The 18,316-nt window shown below is 39.1% G+C and overlaps 1 protein-coding gene across 5 annotated transcripts in view; it reads right to left on the bottom strand.

Moving 5' to 3' along the window:
* The window catches only part of ABHD17B (abhydrolase domain containing 17B), an 85,545-nt gene that overhangs the window by 56,647 nt on the left and 10,582 nt on the right, over positions 1-18,316 (bottom strand). For 2 of the 5 annotated variants that reach the window (XM_017949923.2, XM_017949925.3), the window contains exons 1-2: positions 2,452-2,588; positions 521-587 (exon numbers count right to left, since the gene is read on the bottom strand). The exons of 2 other annotated variants lie outside the window; for them this stretch is intronic. The gene's annotated coding sequence lies outside the window, so the exon portion shown is untranslated. Of the gene's footprint in view, positions 1-520; positions 588-2,451; positions 2,589-18,316 lie in introns of those variants that run through there. One more of the 5 variants, XM_009188931.4, reaches the window with a different exon arrangement.

The following is an 18,316-nucleotide window of genomic DNA, read 5'->3' as shown; positions in this document are numbered from 1 at the left end:
ATAATCCCAGCTACTCCGGAGGCTGACGCAGGAGAATCACTTGAGCCTAGGAGGCAGAGGTTGCAGTGAGCCGAGACTGTGCCATTGCACTCCAGTTTGGGCGACAGAGCAAGACTCCGTCTCAAAAAAAAAAAAAAAAAAAAAAAAAAAACAGAAGGAAAAAAGAAAAATGTCCTTTTTTGGATGATTTGATCATCCCAAACTGTCAGAATATTTAAAATGTAGGGAACTTCAGCAAAAACAAGAAAAAATTGGGTAACTCAAGAACAATGGGCAAAAGATAGGAACAGGCAATTCACATGGCTAACAAGTATACGAAAAAAGGCTCAACCTCACCAACTATCAGAGAAATCAAGAAATAATATATCAAAACTAAAAGAAAAAATTAGAAAGCTGAGTATTATCAAGTGCTGGTGAGAATAGGGAAAATGGGAATCTCTGTAAACTGCCTGGTAAGCCATTATGTTTACCAATGACCCAGAATCTCTCTCTTGGGTAAGTGCTACAAAGAAATACTTACACAGGTCCTTAAGGTGTATCTGAAGTATTATTATGTCAGGGCCTGAGATGCAATATAGGTTCCATACCTGGGGAAATGAGTAAGCATGTGTTGGATGCAGATAATGGAAAATTAACACAGTCAGAAGCAATGACTGGTGACTAGGGATTAAATATAACGGTATTGGGTGAGAAAGGTAAGGTACAAACAGATCTATAATACCATTAACATACATGCAAAACAAACATAAACAAAACAGACAAATACATTTCTAAGGGTATGTATGTCAGAGTATATGCTTACGGAAGGGGATGGGGTTGGAGGAAAAAAAATAGAAATTAAGTAAAACAAGAGCAGGGCCTATGCTGATAGAGTGATGGTGATAATGTGCCATGAACTAGATTAGAAATTCCAGAGGGCAACAATCACATCTGCTTGTTTACAACTGGACATCTAGTATCAAGCAGAATACTTGACATATAGTAGGGTTTCTAATACTTTTTAAATGAATGAGTTAGCAAATTATTAAGACGGATTCAACTCTCTACACCCAAGAAGCTCCTACAAAAGAAAGAAATTCACTAAATTTACATGTCAAGAAAGAATGCAAAAATGTTTTGTTACTATTACTTAGGTTTATCATGGGGGCAAAAAGGAAGCTTTTTCATATAGGGGTGAAAGAGAAGCAGTCAAATAAAAATCTGTGAACCTAAGTGGGGGCAGGTGGAAAAAGCCTTCCAAGTTACTCAAATCATTCAATGTGTTATGAAACACAGAAAAGGACCCTACTCTAGGGAGGAGGGACTCTTGCCCCTCTTGAAATAAATACACAAAATGAAAGGTCAGGAGGAGAACGGTGGCTCACGCCTGTAATCCCAGCACTTTGGGAGGCCAAGGCAGGAGGATCAATTGAGGTCAGGAGTTCAAGACCAGCCTGGCCAACACGGTGAAATCCCATCTCCACTAAAAAAAATAATAATAATTAATACAAAAATTAGCTGGGCGTGGTGGCATGCACCTGTCATCCCAGCTACTCGGGAGGCTGAGGCAGGAGAATGGTGTGAACCCAGGAAGCAGAGGTTGCAGTGAGCCGAGATTGCACCACTGCACTCCAGCCTGGGTGACAAGACTCTGTTTCAAAAAAAAGAAAAAACAAAAAAAACAGGGTCACCTCAATGTTAAACAGATGGCCCATTGTGAAATTTAAGGTTTTCCTTTTGGCAGGGTATTCAACAGTTTCTTGACTTACAGCAAAAGCAATTTCCTAAAATTGTATGAAATAATAATTTAAGAATCTGCTTCTCCTGGTAACGTTTTCCTCCTCAATGACAAAGAAAAAAGATGAATAACTGATTCTTTCTCAGCAAAACAGGAAGACAAATGTTAAAAAAAAAGTCCCTAAATAGAATGACCTACTGTATCTCCTTCCTCTCTTCTAACGTAAGAAACTACTGACATGACTCCTGTCAATTTTTGATGTAATAACAATTTACTGGGGAAAAAAATCTCCCTTTGATCTCCTTGTAATCGTTTCTTGGTAATGCAGACCAACTCATATTACTACCATCTACAAAGAACTAATTATTATAAGGTTTAAGATTTTTGTTGTACTGAACTAGTACTAAAAGTCTTTAAAAGCAGGTTTAGAGAAAATATCTAAAGGAATGCTTATATCTTTCTTCATTTCATGTGATATGTTGACAGCTATGCTCAGTACACTGTATATGATAAACCATTTAAATTTTGATATATTAGATTTCCTGTTAAGAACTACAGTCTAAAATTCAAGATGAATTACTCCATTTATGGGTAAATCTGGGGGTGCAATATCATTCTATGTAATCTGCAGTAGTATTCAAAGTATAGCTACATGTGAATCCCTGAGTGTTATGGTTTTTAGAAAGTCATACACATTACAGAGTTTAGTACGTACAGAGAAGCTGAATATTCACCTTGAAAGAAGATGAAGCATCCAAACCACAGTATCAGTGTTTCCTGGGACTGGCACAGTGGCTCATGCCTGTAATCTGAGCACTTTGGGAGGCCGAGGCAGGAGGATCTCTTGAGGCCAGGAGTTCAAGACCAGCCTAGGCAATATAGGGAGACCCTGTCTTTAAAAAAAAAAAAAAAAGAAAAGAAAAGAAAAAAGTCCACTAACTCACTAACTCACTCACTAACTACAACTTAGAAAGGGGGTACTTAGTTGTAACAATGTTTTAAAACATTTTCTATCTTACCTGGGCATGCCTTATGCAGGACGATAGCTCGTCACACTCTGTTGCCCTGGCTGGAGTGCAGTGGTGTGATCTTGGCTCACTGCACCCTCTGCCTCCCAGGCTCAAGCGATCCTCCTATCTCAGCCTCCCGAGCAGCTGGGACTACAGGTGTGTGCCACCATGCCTGGCTAATTATTCGTACTTTTTGTAGAGACAGGGTTTCACGGACGAAAAAGGGATTTCATCTGTGAGATCAAAGGGCTCAAAATTCAGGTGACTTTGCGGGAAAAAGTCTACTCTGCTTGAAGACACAAACTGGATGAACTGCGCTACATGAGAATAGAAGTTTATAAACTCGGAGAAAAAAATTTTTTAAGATTAATGTTTTAATATTTTGAATTAAAAGAAGAAATTTTTGCAAAACCTCTTCTTTGAAAAAGAATCATGTCTGGTACTTTTAAGGTAAAGTTGCAATTTTTAAATACCAATAAGATTCTAGATATAGAGTATAACAGTGCCAATGGGTCACTTGAAAACACCCTTAGAAGTATGGGCTTTTTTGGCGGTAAATTGAACAAATGCCTTAATAATTGTGAGTTTAGAAAAATTTAGAGGAGTTTCTCAAATGGAAAAAAAATGTACTGGGCAATGGGCAAATGAGAGTCCTTTCTCACTGGTGGAAAGTACTGGAGTTAGACGAAAAAAGAAAGTTGAGGTGAAGATAGGAGGCATCAACCAGAGACATCAAAATAGTGTCAGTTCTAGTGTAAGCTGTGAACTTACTATTCTAGTAAAAAAAGCTAGTAAGGCTCAGAAATGAAGACGTTAGATCTATGTGACATTATAGTAAAAGATGCAAATTAAGGGTAAAGAGTCTATAAGCTGTGCCAAGCAAACTAATTTGGGTCAGAAGTCCTATTTAGTTTAATGCAGTGCTTTTTATTGCTTTTGTTTTCCCTCAGTTTCTTGATACTACTAGACACGGCACTATCTAAGCACTCACTCTCTACATATGATTATTTAAATTTAAATTACCTAAAATTAAATATTCACTTCTTCACTCCCATCAGCCACTGTAGCTACACGTTACACAGCATAGTATGAGTATTTCTTTCACTACAGAAAGCCCTACTGGGCAGTGCTGAACTAAAACCTTTGAAACCCAGGCAATCCAGAACAAATAGTTCCATGCTTTAAATTCATACTAGCTTCAAATGCTAAAGAGCACCTTCCTTCCTGGCTTTTCCATCAAAGTACATATAGGTAATTCTCATAGATCTTTCTGTTGAACATTGATAAGACACATAGAACTAAATGAGATTGCCTACACAAGACTATTCTGGAAAATTTTATCTTTACGACACAGACTTATTTCTAACCCAATTCTAACATAAAAGCCATTTTATTAAAAATGAGCAGTGCAACTCAATTAGGCTATATGTTTTAATCCATGGTTTGATGCATCAAAAGGATTCATGTTCTTGAGAGGTTCCTTGTAAGCTAAAGTTGCAAGTAAACCATGAGAAAGTGTAAAAAACATTTGTGACTATTAGCTAATGAATTTCTGAACATAGTCCAAAACAGTATCCTAAACACTTACAATCTTGATGATCCACCGGAGCAATGCCCTAACAAGTGAACTAAGTCTTCCTGATGGAGCAGTAAAACAGGATGTGGGTTTTTGCATATGCTAGTATCACATATTCCTATAAAACTTTTGGTGACTGGAAAGTACAATTAGCTCAGGGCTTTTAAAAGTCACACCTCTACCTGTTGCTGAGTGTAAGCTAGACATGAACAGACACATGTTTTCTCTCCCTAATCATCAGCCTGTCATTTCTATTCTAAGAATCCAAATCATGCTTATCCTCAAAGTTCATAGAAAAGCTGACATATTACATTGTTCCAGAAACATTCCACAAATGCACATTATTCCCTAGTTTATAAGTAAGTCCTGAGAAACTTTTCAGGTGAGTACCTACTCAGTATTTTTCATACCATAGAACAGCCATATGTACCCCAATATTATCTAGTCAATATAGTCATAAATCTCACAAAATTTAAGGATTATTGATTATAAATAATGACTACAATCTTTTTTAAAAAGAGGTTCATATTATGGGTACCCCAGTTTGAATTTCTAAGACTTACGAAAAAGATTATTTCTAAGAGTTTATAAAAACAGATTATAAAACCATTTACAGGTCAACACAGCATATGAACATGTACCCAATCGACCCTTATTTACCAAGCAGTAAATAAAATAAGGTGTTTCAACAAAGTTAAAAAAACTTTACCAAACAACAACAAAGCTTTTGTTTTTTAGGCAACTGAAACTGCTGTAAAACATATTAGAGCTACAGTGAAAAGACAAAAATGTAAATGGTGATAAGCATATATTCAAATAAATATTAATCAAGTTCCACAACAGGGATTTGATATTTTAAGAAATAAGATTGCTATTATGAAAGTATTACAAGACATGGTTTTAAAAAAGTCAAACCAGCTGAGTGCAGTGTCTCACGCCTGTAATCACAGCACTTTGGGAAGCTGAGGCAGGTAGATCACAAGGTCAGGAGTTCAAGATCAGTCTGGCCAACATAGTGAAATTTTAGTCTCTACTAAAAATACAAAAAAGTAGCCGGGCGTGGTGGCAGGCGCCTATAATCCCAGCTACTCGGGAGGCTGAGGCAGGTGAATCACTTGAGCCTGGGAGGTACAGGATGCAGTGCGCTGAGATCGCACCACTGCACTCCAGCCTGGGCGACAGTGCAAGAATCCATCTAAAGAAAAAAAAAGAAAATCAAACCACATGTTACAACTATTTTTAAAAGTCTCCTTGCCAGGCTAATTGGTTAAAAGTCCACTTCAAAAAATGCAGTTCCCTAGATACTGTCTCCAACTCATAGGAGAAGAGGTTTACATTGGGAAAACCTCCTCTGAGGAATCAGACTAATCTGAAAGACATATCTTAAAAGATACTGATATGGCAAATTACACAGGGAAGTTGGGGGATCTGGAAGCGTATTTGTGCGATATTGGTGGGAGACAGCTATGCTCTCTTCTGTAAGTGGGATGTCAACATGTAAGAGGTAGTAATATAATACTGTTATCTAGAGATATGGAGGTAAACACCAAAAGAATCATTCAAAAATAAGTAAATGCCCCTGGGAATTTGTAGAATTATTTGGCTTCCTGACCACGTACAGGTACAAAACTGATAAAACACAAAAAACGACAAAAAAAAAAAAAAAAAAAAACCACTTAAAACTTCTTTAGTCTCTTCCCTAATTCCAATCCAAACCTCAGACTTATTCTCAGAAATTACAACGTTGGGTCATTTGTTTTTAATTCTTCTAGTGTTTACTACCATACTCATTTTTTAAAAATCCATTATTTCTTATCATAGTGTATCCTCATTATAAAAGATTGAGCGGGCTGGATGTGGTAGCTCATACCTGTAATCCCAGCGCTTTAGGAGGCAGAGGCGGGTGGATCACTCGAGGTCAGGAGTTTCAAGACCAGCCTGGCCAACATGGTGAGACCCTGTCTCTACTAAAAATCCAAAAAAAGAAAAAAAACATAAGCCGGGAGTGACAGTGCATGCCTGCAATCCCAGCTACTCGGGAGGCTGAGACAGGAGAATGGCTTGAGCCTGGGAGACAGAGGTTGCAGTAAGCCGAGTTCGTGCCACAGCACTCCAGCCTGGGTGACAAGAGCTGGACTCTGTCACACACACACACACACACACACACACACACACACACACACACACACACGAAAGAGTGAGAAGATTTACATTAATTCCCGCCTTCTCTGTTCATTCTGATTTATTTTAGTTTGTATTAGTTACAACTTTACATATTATAGCTGAACCTGTATTTCTTATTCTATCAACTTTAGGAAGTTTCTTCTGGCTCCCCCACGTAATCATATACCATTACTGCTGAGTATACAATTAAGTTTCACATTAAGTTTTACATCATTTGCAGTTTATTAAGTTTTTATCTATTGGTTGATTTTCATTAATTGGATAATAAAAAGTACTTACAGTGTCATTCACTGCCCATCCAAGGGGCATGGTAAAATTCAGAGAATAAATAGCAATTTTATGTTACTAAATTCCAAATGTCAATGTGTTTATGTTCTTGACACTCAATTACACCTCACTGTTCAAAAATAAGGCACATTTTCGTTTGCTTCACATTTGGACTTTCAGAAGAGGCTTTAATTTTCTGCAGTTTTTGCCTTTTTATTACATTTCACATATTCCAATTTATTATTAGAATTTGCTCAACAAAATCCATCTTGTTCTTAAAGACATGTTTAGACCCCAGTGAATTCTGTTTTAATTTGAAATAATTACGTTCTGGGTTAGTTCACAGCCCAGTTGTTTGCCTACCTAGTACTTCTTTTCATCACATACTTCTGTTGATTCTTAATCTCAAGTTCCTTTATGTAAGATTTTTTGTTTGATTTTGCTTCTCCCAAGCACTACCCCCTACCCCCTCACCCAAAGGTCTGCGGAAGTAAACTACACTTTTATGTATACTTCCACACTTACAGCAAACTAGGTCTGCTTCGGAATTATAGGTTGTGTCTTAAAATTCTCCTCGAAATTTAAATCATTGGTCCACATTTTCTAGCACTCAATATTAATAAAAGTGTCTACCAATCTGATTTTTAAAAAGTGATTCTCATTTCTCCCTGCAAAAATATTTATGAGATTTCCCTATATCCTTAGCTCTGAAATTTCATGAGACTACTATCTAAATGTGTGTTATTGTTTGTTCATTTTGTTTTATAGTTAATGGGCCCATTTGATCTAAAGACCTGAAACTTTATTTAGCTCAGATAATTTTTCTTCTATTTATTTCCTATCTATCTTCTCTGTTCCACGTGGAATTCCTTTTCAGGAATCCTAGGACTACCCACATCATCTATAAAGTTTTTCTTTTTGTTCTCTTCATTTGTGTTTTTCAGGTAATGCTTGTTCATCTTGGGTTTCATGCTGTTTGAAGGCTTCTTTCTTGACCGTTCATATTTCTAAGCAAAGAACTAAATTGGGTTTCCTTTATATTTGTGTAAGCCTATTGACCCACAAGGCTTATAGTCTGAATAGGACTGACTGCAGAATTGGAACTTGGAAGTCCTGTGCTAGAATAAAGAGGATTTTGGGGATAGAGTAGTCAGTGTCAGTCTGTCTCTCTCTCTCGCACACACACATTCTCTCTCTCTCTCTCTCTCTCTCACCCACACCCTGTCTATAGGGCAAACAAATATGTTCTGTTTATCTCTTCAATGGCACCAGAAGATACTTTACAAATATTTGAGAACACAGTACAGCTTTAACTACTTGATCCAATAATGTAACTAAAAATTTTACCCAGTAAATTCTTCTAGTGAGATGCCAAAGAAGCCTTTGGACAGCACAATAGCACAGTGTAGTCCAAAGAGCACTAAGAATCAAAAGAGCCATGGCTTTCAGTTCTAGTTTTACTATTAAAAAGCTGGTGACTTTAGGGAAGTCAATCTCTTTATACCTCATTTTCCTTTTCTACAAAGTGAAAAGCAGAAACCGATAATAAGGTTTCTTCTAGTTCTAAAACTTGGTAACTAAGATTTTCTCATAAGCTTCAGATACAATCTTCCACAGTATATAAAAAGAATGAAGAAATTTGTAATTTGAAAAACTTCAGGTTTTCAAAGCTGTTCCTGTTACTAAAAACAAAGCTCCTGGCCAGGTGCGGTGGCTCACGCCTGTAATCCCAGCACTTTGGGAGGTCAAGGCAGGTAAATCATGAGGTCAGGAGATCGAGACCATCCTGGCCAACACAGTGAAACCCCGTCTCTACTAAAAATACAAAAAAAATTGCCAGGCGTGTGGTGGTGGGCGTCTGTAGTCCCAGCTACTTGGGAGGCTGAGGCAGGAGAATGGCATGAACCCAGGAGGCGGAGCTTGCAGTGAGTGGAGATAGCGCCACTGAACTCCAGCCTGGGCAACAGAGCAAGACTCCATCTCAGGAAAAAAAAAAAAAAAAAAAAGCTCCCAAACAAGTACACTATATTTACCAAAATTTAGCAAATCAATTTGGAGGGGGCAAGGCACGTGATAAGGTGGGGGAAGCACAGAGGTGAGAAAGTAAGGGAGGCTGTCATTTCCTACAGCTGTTTTCCAAAATGAGTGGTTTTTGTATCTTGGTTACTATAGGGAAATAATGTTGTGTTTTTTTAAATGATGGTAAAATATAGTTAAAAGTTACCGTTTTAAGTGTACAGTTCTATGCACTAAATACATTCACATTATTGTGCAATTATCACCAGATACTACGTTTCATCTTCCCCAACTGTAACTCTGTACCTACTAAACAATTATATCATTTTCTTCTCCTGCCAGCCTCTGGCAACCACCATTTTGTCTCTATGAATTTGACTATTCTAAGTACCTTATACAAGTGGAATTACACAATATTTGTCCTTTTGTGACAGGCTTATTTCATTGTAGCATGTCTTAGAATTTCCCTTCCTTTTCAAGGCTGAATAATATTCCATTGTACATAAAACAAACTGTTTTGTCCTTTGCATTCACACCACAACAATCAACACAGAATACTTCTGTGACCAGATGTATGAGAGATTTCCCCCAAAACAAGCAATCACTTCTGCTGCGGACACCAGGTGGGTGTCCTCCCACCCAGTTCAATTCCAACATTATCTACCTGGAGACAGTGCCACATCCCACAGTTTGAGGGCTCCTCACTTCCAATCCCAATCTAAAGCCCCAGGTTGTTTTACCTATGCTTCTGACTAACTGGCTAAACTGGGGTTCCCACAACCTCTTACTCCAGTTCGATTAATGTGTTAGAGTGACTCACAGAACTCAGGCAGACACATTTACTTACCAGTTTATTATAAAGGATATTACAAAGGATACAGTTGAAGAGATGTACAGGGCAAGGCATGCAGGAAGGGGATGTCACCCTCCATGTGCTCAGTCATCTGGAAGCTTTCTGAATCTAGTCCTTCTGGATTGTTAAGTAGGCAATGATTGATTAAATCACTGGCCACTGTATCAACTTAACCTTCACACCCTCTCTTCTCCCCAGAGATTAATAGGCAGGAGTGAAAGTCCCAACCCTCTAATCCTGCCTGGGTGTTTCTGGGTAACTAACACCCATCCAATAGCTACCTAGAGGTGCATGGCTTTCAGTCAACGTATTAGCATACAAAGATACTTCACTGGCCAGGCGCAGTGGCTCACACCTCTAATGCCAGCACTTTGGGAGGCGGAGGCGGGTGGATCACAAGGTCAGGAGATCGAGACCATCCTGGCTAACACAGTGAAACCCCGTCTCTACTGAAAATACAAAAAAAATTAGCCGGGCATAGTGGCGGGTACCTGTAGTCCCAGCTACTCGGGAGGCTAAAGCAGAAAAATTGCGTGAACCTGGGAGGTGGTGCTTGCAGTGAGCCAAGATCGCACCATTGCACTTCAGCCTGGGAGACAGAGCGAGACTCCGTCTTAAAAAAAAAGAAAAAAAAAAATTTCATTTTGGAGATTCTAAGGATTGTAGGAGAGTTGTATGACACAACAAAAGAATGAAGATCAAATATATATTTCACAATATAGTGTGTATTTTGCTTGTCCTTTCATCTACTGATGTTTGACTTATTTCTTATTTATCAGTTAGTAACAAAATAGATACTATAACCAATTTGTATATACACATAAAACTGGATTAAGGTAATAAATACATTAATTTTCAAATTTTTTAGATTTTTTAAAGACGGTGTCTCAGTCTGTTGCCCAGGCTGGAGTGCAGTGGCACCATTTGGGTTCACTGCAACCTCTGCCTCCCAGGTTCAGGTAGGCTCTGCCTCAGCCTCCCAAGTAGCTGGAATTACAGGTGCCCGCCATGACGCCTGACTATCAAACTTTTTAGAAGTTTTATCTTTAGTACTTGGGGCATTATTACTAAAAAATTAAATTGCAGTCTGTACATATTATTAAAAGCTACCTTTTAAAAGCATGGAAATGTATACAAAGGGCCCAGAAAGTCTTATTTCAAAAGGAACTAGACTTCTTGGGCTTAAAAATGTTCATTTTAGCCAGGTGTGGTGGCTCACGCCTATTATAATCCCAGCTACTTGGGTGGCTGAGGTAGGAGAATACTTGAGCCCAGAAATTTGAAGCTGCAATAAGCTATGATCACACTATGGCACTACTAGTCTAGGTGACAAACTATAAGGTCATGTTTGTCCTTATTAGTTTTGAACCATATAACACACCCCTCCCCCATTGCATGTACTTAAATTCAAGCATACCTACACCTAGCAATGGCTGTCACACAGAAATCAATCAAAAGCCACTGCTGGCTGAGGTGAATTTTGTCAAAACAAATCAAACAGTATTATTATTGACTGACAAATCCAAACTTTCAGGTTTAAAACTTTGCTAGGTTAGAAAAGCCAGACTAGTGTTAATTTACCAAAACATATTTATGCAGCACTTACTAGGTCTTGCTCCAAGTACTTAAACAATCCTATGAGATAGATATTATTTTTTCCTCCCTCCTCCCACCCCATTTACAGATGAGGAAACAGAAACAGAGATAAGTTTAACTTATGCAAGACCACAATGTTAGTAAATGGTAATGGTAAAGCCAGGTTTCATATTCAGCAGTTTGAGTGCAGTGTCAATGCTTTATTTTTTAAGATGGGGTCTCAGCTATGTTGACCTGGCTGGTTTTGAACCCCTGGCCTCAAGCAATCCTTACACTTCAGCTTCTCAAAGTGCTGGGATTACAGGCAAGAGCTGCTGTGCCTGGCTTCCATACTTTTAATTACTGAGTTAGATTAATATGCGGGAATGAAATGTTTTGCTACAATGTGAAAATGGAAAGAGGGTACAATAAGCCCAGTAGAAAATGAAAAGTAAGGATAAATGGCCCTCCCATTTCATATGCAAAAAAATTTATCAATATTAGATTAAAAAATGAAGGTGGGACAGTTGCTCAGAATATGTGAGATGTATTTGGGAAAAGAGGAAGGAAGTGGCCTTGGCTATTAGATGATAAAAAAGAAGTAAGCAAAACCTGGACTAACATGATAAATTCACAGCTTTTGTTTAATTCTTAAGATTCTGAGATGTAATTTTAAAGAAAAAACCTGATGTATTACAGTAGTCACAAAATTTGTGAAGATTCCAGGAAGTCTTTGGACATATGCTAATATTGAAGCATCATATATAAAAAATAGTATCTGAAGTGACCACCAAAACTGCTCTCAAAAACAGCATCAGTTTGCGTAACACCTACACAACCAACCCACGGGGATTTATCATTGGATTAACTTTGCTATGTTAATTAATATAGGTGAGACTGTGTTGGGATGCTGATGGCACTGCATCTAGAAACTAATCTGGGAACAACTGAAATCTTGAGTAATCTCTGTCCTGTTGCTTCCTGACTAGATTTTCCCTTCAATTTTGGGGGCTTGGCTACATGGTTCACTTGACTTTCAAATCACCCCCCAGCTCCATTCTCTGAGACACATAAATCACAGACCTCACCCCTACATTAAATCCAGGCTTCTACTTGCGTAGGGTCGGGGGAAAACAGAATAACGCACTAGACAGAGAGCCAAGTAAACTGGCTGTCTAGTATACCTTGGTTAGAGCACAGATGAGTCACTAGCCTGGGAACCACTACAGATGCACTGACCCTGTGTGGCTTGTAACTGAAGAGGATCTGAAGTCAATGTACATGCTTACTGAAATAAAGCATAATTACAATTCTGCTTGTATTTCAGGGTAACAGGCCATAAACAAGGATGGGCCACCTAAAATGCCTCCATTCTAACTAGCTGGGTCCAAGTCCATCCCCCTTTTATGTTTCATTTTAGACTTTTCATCTTCCTGAGAATAGCTTCTCTTGGAATAACTAGGAGCCATGGACATGGTAGACTCCTGAGCACTGGGAAGTTTTATAGACCTTGTGTTCATTCATTGGGCACATTACAGTGAGACCAAAACTCATCATTAATGAGTGGTAGTGAGTGGACAAGTGCATAAATATGTTACATAGGAAATCTGCCCTAGAGGAGGTCTGAGAGAAATCTTGAGAAGCAGCATGTATTTTCTAGTGACTACTGCGGCTGTTTAATTAGAAATCATCAATCCCTGATAATCTACTACGGGAAGTTCTATCCTCTCTCTCCCTATAATGTCACCAATGTATTTATGGATTTCAGAGCTTTGTCATCAGGAAGTGTTCTTAGACCTGGAAGCCAAGAAGTTATAACTTCTTAAGGAATTTGACTAGACCAGTACTTACTTGCCTAAAGCCTATGTCCTGGCCAAAGAGAGTATATAATTGTGTTTCAGGCTGAATTATGTCTCTGCAACTTACTCTCAAGATTCTTCTGCCTTCTGTAGAATACCAGTATGGAAAACGGAGGCCATCACCCAGTATAGATTTTTCCAGTTGAGAAGTACTACGTTACCTTACTTTGTAAAGTCTGCAATTTGAAGAATGCATCAAGCTCTTCAACCTCTATAACACCAATCTGTCAATGTCCTAATACTTAATGAACTTTCTTATTAATATCTTCTACCAGAAAATGTCAATGTCTCAGAATAACATTATACTGTATATTGCTCTCAGACCTGACTTTGGACAAACCCTTATTTGGATGGCTTGGAGCTAGGTACTATTTAATCCATTCCATGCAAAATCACTTAATGTGCCAACAGCTTGAGGTCAAACCTAAAAATTACCTTAGAATGCAACAGGACTATTAAGAGTCTGTGGTTCATGGAAAACTCCTGAAACTACATGCAAAATTTTGGGACAAAAGGTCCAAAACATTTAATAACAGACTGACTTGAAAACTACTTTCTCAAAATTCTGAAGGTTAAGGTATATTACATTTTCATTTTAAGCTTCTCAAGCTTTACCACTCACCCAATCTAGAACAGCTATAATATCTTAATTTCTATTTAGAAAGCTAAAAGAACCCTTCCTTTCTGCATCTATCTAATCTGTGGTTAAGATGGATATTTCCAGTGCTGTGTAAGACATTTCTGTTACAAAATAAACCAAGTTGAATCTTAATCTACTCATATCTTGATTCAGTGAATGCTCATTCTGTCCCCAACTTCACTTCTATATGATTAACATTCTCAGCTGTAGAGAGGAATTTCTGCATTGTACTCCTGACCTCAATTTCTTTTTTTACCTTTTAGAATTGCATAAAATTGCAGACTACAAATGTAGTAGCAGACTTCTTATTCTTGCCCTGAAAATATGTCTACATATGGGCATTAAGAAATATCCCTAGTTCTGTCACCTATCCAGTGGGGGTTCAAGAGAACTTGGTCAAGATATCAAACTTCTAAAAAATATCTTGAGTTCTTGGTAACTAAGAGATTCTGACGAAGGAGGAGGGTTAGAATTTCAGCCTGCGAATAAAAAAGATGCCAGATTTGTAGCATAAGGCTTCAGCTTTTCCTAGTGGAAACTCTGTTTAAAAAGTCCTCTGATGGTTATTACAGAGTCAACCAAATAAACAGGGGTCTATACATACATAGTTCTATCTTCTACCAATGCGCGCGCGCACACACACACACACACACACACATACACACACACCTTCTTAAAGAGACATAGGAATTATCCCTCTCCTCACCTTTTCTTTTTTTTTTTTTTTTTTTTTGAGGCGGATCTGGCTCTGTAAGCCCAAGCTGGAGTGCAGTGGCCCGGATCTCAGCTCACTGCAAGCTCAGCCTCCCGGGTTCCCACTATTCTCCTGCCTCAGCCTCCCGAGTAAGCTGGGACCCGCAGAGGCGCCCGCCCTCGCCCGGCTAATTTTTTGTGTTTTTAGTAGAGACGGGGTTTCGCCGTGTTAGCCAGGATTGTCTCGATCTCCTGACCTTGTGATCCGCCCGTCTCGGCCTCCCAAAGTGCTGGGATTACAGGCTTGAGCCACCGCGCCCGGCCACTCTCCTCACCTTTTCAAAGACAAATGACAGAATTAAAAGGGAAAATTGGATAAATGGACATGGAGAAAATTGATTAAACCCCTGTATAGGTTTTCATGTTGTTATAAAAAAGATCCTTTTTTCTGAGCTGAAGAAGCTGAACTTGGTTAGGAAATGTCATCTCTCTCTTCTAGCAGGCCTGGGGCTGATTATATGCAAAACCCCTTAGAATAAGGGTTAAGATGTTCAGTGGTGGGTGCCCAAAAGGAAGTACAGAACAATAAGAAAATGTTTAGGTCTCTCATGGGAGACACATGAATTTATAACTAGAAAGAATTTTAGGTGCCAACTAATGGCTAATAAATCGATCTGTCCCCTTTTTACTTAAAGATTAACCCAAGAAGTTATAGAAGTGGCAGCTCCAAGAACAACCTATAAAACTAATTAATAACAGTTGGCTTAGAGGGTTTCAACCACTCCATATCGTTAAATTTCTTGTAACCTTGCTCTACATAAGATATAAAGTCATTCTGCAGGCCACGCTCAGTGGCTCATCCCAGCACTTTGGGAGGCCAAAGTGGGAGGATCACTTGAGCCCAGGAGTTCAAGACCAACTTGGGCAACATCATGTACAAAAAATAAAAATTAGATGGGTGTGGTGGCACACGCCTGTGGCCCCAGCTACTCAGGAGTCTGAGGTGGGAAGATTGCCTGAGCACAGGAGTCGAGACTACGGTGAGCCATGATCATGCCACTGCACTCCAGCCTGGGCAACAGAGGAAGACCCTGTCTCAAAAAATATAAAAAATGAAAATAAAATGAAGCCATCTTGCAAATAATTTATTTCCCAAAGGAATTTATATTCCTCATTTAACTATCGATCCCTTTTCCATATACTGTATCTAATACGTTTTTAGTAGTGATATGAGGGAATTATAACATTTACGTAGTCTCAATATAAATGCAATACTCTTTAACTCTCTTTACCTAGATGTTGTAACATGTCAGTCAATCCTTACTAATGTGGCCTTCAGTTTGTCCGCCCAGTTTGGCTTGCTGCACAAATTGTCATCTCTACCACTTCCTTTTCCTCTGGCTGCAGCTGTTTCCCTTAATCATATGCATCTGTTAAGTAAAGGTTTGAAGAAATAGCACTACTCTTAGATGTGTAACAAACACTTGTTACTTGTGCTTAAAAGTTTTCCAGCCTCAAAAAGTTTACATTTCACCACTTTCTTCAAATATGGAAATTTTGTCTTTTCATACATTTTTTTCAGTAGTGCGTAAGAAGAAATGGAATAAAGATTTCAAAGAATAGTCTAGATGCCTAATATAAGAAAATAAGAACAATATATATAACAGATTGGGAATTAATGTTCTGTAGGGTCTTTTCATCCAATAAAAAATTAAGGGCTACTTAATGTGGAGTAGATTTTAAGCTTTCAGAAATCAGAAGACAGTAGAGATCAAGAATTAGGAAAGCCTTTGTAAGAGAATTAGAACTTCAGTTAGATATGACTTCCCAAAATAGAGGGAAAACCTTCCAGGCTTGGAGGATAATGTGAAAAGTGAGAAAGAACAAAAGCATAGGGTGTATGGTGGAAAGGAATTAAAAACATGGGAGGCCAGGCATGGTAGCTCACGCCTGTAATCCCAACACTTTGGGAGGCCGAGGTGGGTGGATTACCTAAGGTCGGGGGTTCGAGACGAGTCTGACCAATATGGCGAAACTCCATCTCTACTAAAAACAAAACAAAAAATACAAAAATTAGCTGGCCATGGTGGTGCATGCCCGTAATCCCAACTACTCAGGAGGCTGAGTCAGGAGAATCGCTTGAACCCAGGAGGTGGAAGTTGCGGTGAGCTGAGATCGCACCATTGCACTCCAGCCTGGGCAACAAAAGTGAAACTCCATCTCAAAAAAACACATATGGGAAAGGGCGGGTTTAGATATGTGAGAAATTTAAAAACAAATCTCTGGCTGGGAGTGGTGGCTCCCACCTATAATCTCAGCACTTTGGGAGGCCGAGGCAGGTGGATCACTTGAGCTCAGGCATTTGAGACCATCCTGGGCAACATGGCAAAACTCTGTCTCTACCAAAAAAAAAAAAAAAATTAGTGAGGAGTAGTGGTGCACGCCTGTAGTCCCAGCACTTTGGGGGTCTGAGGTGGGTGGATCACCTGAGGTCAGGAGTTTCAGAGCAAGCGTGGCCAACATGGTGAAACCATATCTCTACTAAAAATACAAAAATTAGCCAGGTGTGGTGGTGCATGCCTGTAATCCCAGCTACTCAAGAGGCTGAGACATGAGAAAAGCTTGAACCCGGAAGACAGAGGCTGCAGTGAGCCAAGATTGCGCCACTGCACTCCAACCTGGGCAACAGGGCAAGACTCTCAAAAAAAAAAAAAAAAAGGGAGCCGCGTAGCAAGAATACAAGCAAATACTGTTTTCGTTTTTTCTTTTCAAGAAATGTCCTAGGGTAGGTCTGAAAAGTATTTTAGCCAAAGCTGACAGAGAACAATGTTTCCAAAGTTGTATGTCAAGTAATGCAACTGGGGAAGAGTGGCATGGAGGAAAGCAGAAGATGAAGACGTCTGTAAAACATTGAGGCAAATCCTTTATTTGAGATGAATCTCATAGGCTGAGCCTATAGTTTTTATTTGGTAGTCTATATGTCTAGGGTATCTCTGGTGTAAATACTTCTTTGTAATAGGGAAGAAAGCAGGCATTTAAGACGGGTGGTTTGCTCACCCTTACAAATGTCGCACATTAGGTTACTACATGGTCTTGCATACCATTTTAGGCAGGGATCTCATGGACCCTGTTATTAGATGAGTTAAATATATCTTTGATAACATTACTTGGATCTGTAGGAAGTACAGGAATTGTGGAAGGAGCACTAGCCCAAGAGTTGGAAAATGAAGGTTCTGGCTATAATTCTATTTAAATGAGCTCTATGCCCCCTACTGCTTCAATTTTAATGTGAAAATAATGCACCATGAGACACAGAGCTTCTCTGGCAAAATTATACTAAATCCTCCCTCTTCTCTGTAAACTGCCTATTTTGGGGATATCATATCCTATGTTAACATTATCTTTATGCAACTAAATATGGCTCTCTTCCTGCCTTGTCCTTACAGGAAAAACAAACAAAAAAACACAAAAAACCTTTAATTCTACATTCCATTAAAAATACTGAGAATATTTTTAAAATTCTCTAAATGACATTTCTAAAAGAAAAGTAAATTCTTTAGGAGCCTTACTAAAAACAAGCCAGAATAGTACGAGATACGCAGGAAATTTTCATTGACTTTAATATCTTAAAAGTCTAGGCTGGGTGTGGTGGCTCAGGCTTGTAATCCCAGCACTTTGGGAGGCCGAGGCGGGTGGATCACGGGGTCAGGAGATCGAGACCATCCTGGCTAACATGGCAAAACCCCTTCTCTACTAAAAAAAACCACAAAAAATTAGCCGGGCATGGTGGCGGGCGCCTGTAGTCCCAGCTACTCGGGAGGCTGAGGCAGGAGAATGGCGTGAATCCGGGAGGCGGAGCTTGCAGTGAGCTGAGATATCGTGCCATTGCACTCCAGCCTGGGCGACAGAGCGAGACTCCGTCTCAA

The sequence above is a fragment of the Papio anubis genome, chromosome 13 (genome assembly GCF_008728515.1).
Source record: "Papio anubis isolate 15944 chromosome 13, Panubis1.0, whole genome shotgun sequence".
Classification (NCBI taxonomy): Eukaryota; Metazoa; Chordata; class Mammalia; order Primates; family Cercopithecidae; genus Papio; species Papio anubis.
The sequence above is the reverse complement of the archived record's forward strand: the minus strand, read 5'-3'. Positions and strand labels throughout refer to the sequence as shown.